Raw genomic sequence first — 3,259 nt, 5'->3', positions numbered from 1 at the left:
CATGATACTGCAATAAAAAAATAGATAACAAATGCTTTTTGAGCAGCCAAGCAGCATATTACAATTATTTCTGAAGGACCATGTGACATTGAACACTGGAGTAATGATGCTTAAAATTCAGCTTTGATCACATCGAATACAGTTATTTTAAACTGTAATAATATTTCAGAACTTTTACTGTAGTTTTAATCAAACAAATGCAGCCTTGGTGAGATATAACAGACTTTTGGAAAACTCAAAACTTATCAAGGCCAAACTTTTGAACCGTAGTGTTTTCCGTGCTTATCAACATTATGCCTCTCGATACAGTTTAACTTGTATTGAACCCATTTTGCCACTTTATACATGACTAGAGCATTTAAGTTCTATTCCTGCTCAAGTGTTACTTGTGCACAATAGAAAAATCCTTTGAGACTCTTTGTTTTTCCTGCACACTGTGGTGAATATTTTTGACTATGACACAGTCTTCATTTCGTCTTCTCATTTATTGTAACCTCAGCTGACAAGTATGGAAATCGAAACATTCAACATTCAAACAATTTTGGGTTTACACAAAAATCAGCATTTACTGACACAATGTCACGTTTTTGTGCTATAACAAGTAGTAGTTCAGGTTTACATCAAGATTGAGAGAGCTGCATTTTTGTCTTGATAACAGTATTCTGGAAAACAGTAACAACCTGTGTATTATAACTAGATACTTCAAAACAGGATCCCGGGTGAACAGTCACACCGGGCTTCTCTACAGGGAATATAAAGAGTGCCTGAACACTGCTGACATTCAAAGTGTGGGCACCAGCTGCTGTCTTTACCAAAGTAAGCTTACTTCTGCTTCATAAGCTGGATGACATCAGTCTGCCACCCATAAAACACTATTTTAAATGTTCCCAGATAGCTTTCGGATGAGTTTCACAGGCAGGCCTGTGACAATCCCATGATGCATTGCTGCATGCCACATTTAAGTAGTTAAGTAGAGCGTTTCCTACAGTACACCTGCTATATTTCAGCATCCCATTCCTGAGGGACACTTTATGGTATGTTCATATACCTATAGTAGTCACTTAGGAAAAGGTATTTATATGGCTATTCCAATACTATAAAGAAAAACAATGGAAAATTGAACAATGCAATGCAAGGCAGTATTTATGGTGCATTACCTCGCCATACAGGAGAGGAAACCTCACAAGCATGGTTCATATAAACACCTTGCGATTTGAATGTTTCTGATCTAGCACATGCGATAGAATAGCACCTTAAATATACAGTAGAATGGCTTATTATAAGGAAATACAGTAGTTTTATAGTACCAGATTGACCTTTAGACTGAATAAAGGTATAATATAAATCACCCTATTTAGAGTAAAAAGCATTCTGCTATGCATTTTCCACCAGTTGTAAACAAATTAATATAAGAGAATGTTTTTGTTTTTTTTTGTTTTGTTTTTTGTTTTGATAAATCAGATTAAGAGCTGACCTGCATGTGCAAGGAACGCTGGCAGCAAGGGAATGTTGAGGAATATTGTTTCATTTAGAAACCCATAAATATATGCTGAGCTTTGAATATAGATCTAGAACAATACAGATTGAGTTCCTTCTGTTAGAAAATACACGATGGACTGTTAATCTTTCAGTGGGACGAGTGAAGATTTGTTCGTATCTTACTAAGCATTTGTAATAGCCCTCAGGAACATTCTTACTCATGTCATTGACTTAAAGATGAAGTGTGATGAGGTTTTATCCTAAAGAGTAAAGTGTTACAAGAAATTAAAAGGCAATTTGGAAATGAATGATTTTAAGGAATGCTCGGTTTCTATAAAATACAAGAAATGTTTGATTGGTGTACATTTCACAGACAATTGCATCAGCCTGTTATCATATGATACATATGAAAATGTTCTACTTGTGTTGACTTTTTAGTTACCATTATAGAACATTTACAGTTATGTAAACACTATTATATAAAGCAAAATAGAAGTGATGAATATGAATGTATTGAAATATGACAGGGATCATGTGCTACAGTTTGATTGTACACATTTTGATCTTCCCAGAATTTATTACTCAGATGTTGCTCTTTCAGAGTGCAAATTTTTGTTGCATTTACTGTATCAACTTTGTCTCAGATGTTTCTCCTAGCTTTCTATATGAGAAATTAAACAAATGAGAGAGTTGTTAACGTGATAAAAATATGTGCTAAAATTTGCTGATAATTTGACTCCCTCTCAAGCCATCCAAGATTTAGAAGAGTTTGTTTCTGCATCAGAACAGATTTGGCGAAATTTACAATTATATCAGTGGCTCACCAATTGGTCTTCTGCAGTGAATGGGTGCCGTCAGAATGAGAGTCCAAGCAGCTGATAAAAGCATCACTGTAATCCACACCACTCCAGTCCATCAGTTAATGTTTTGTGAAGTCAAAAGCTATGTGTTTGTAAGAAACAAATCCATCATTAAGGCATTATGAACTGTGTGAATTTTTTTATGAAACAAGGTATTATTGAAAAAAGTCCCTCTCCTGTTATCCTCTCATATTCGAATCCACCCACATGTTTGTTTTGGACTGTTTTGGCTTGTAAACAGTGCTTGATCTGTGCATATTTCACTCCTGATTCAGATGAGATTACTTTTCCACTGGAGAAATGTATATTATGGGCAGATCACTCATATTTTAGCTGGAAACAGTGGTTTAGACTTGAAACATCTTGATGATGGCTTTTTTTCTCACAATCGTGCAGTTTTTTCCTTCATAAGATGTAAACTAAAGGACTGGAGTGGTGTGGATTGCAAGTGAATTATTGTGATGTTTTTTATCTGCTGTTTGGACTCTTGGCACCCATTCACTGCAGAGGATCCACTGGCGAACAAGTGATGCAATGCTACATTTCTCCATATCTGATGAAGAAACAAACGGATGAGTAAATATTCAACAAGTTCATTTTTGGGTGAACTATTCCTTTGAGCATTCAGTCTTATTCAGAGATCTAATTTGTGATTTTGATCTCTTATGAGATAAATTTTAATAAGCCAAGATTCACCTAGTAAAGATTGTAGAAACTCTCTGTGAGCAAAATAAGTCAAACTAATCCTGTGGCTGTACATCAGATCGAAGCAAGTTACTCAGAGCCTTGTGTTCCCGATCTGTTTCCGCAGAGAAGAGTCCCTAAGCCTTAATGTAAAGTACACGAGCAGAAACGTTGATGGTATTCACTGTTTGTATTTGAAATGTAATGAATCCTATATGTGTTATACAGCAAATAGG

The sequence above is a fragment of the Carassius carassius genome, chromosome 21, assembly GCF_963082965.1.
Source record: "Carassius carassius chromosome 21, fCarCar2.1, whole genome shotgun sequence".
NCBI lineage: Eukaryota > Metazoa > Chordata > Actinopteri > Cypriniformes > Cyprinidae > Carassius > Carassius carassius.
This window is presented reverse-complemented; position numbering follows the sequence as displayed.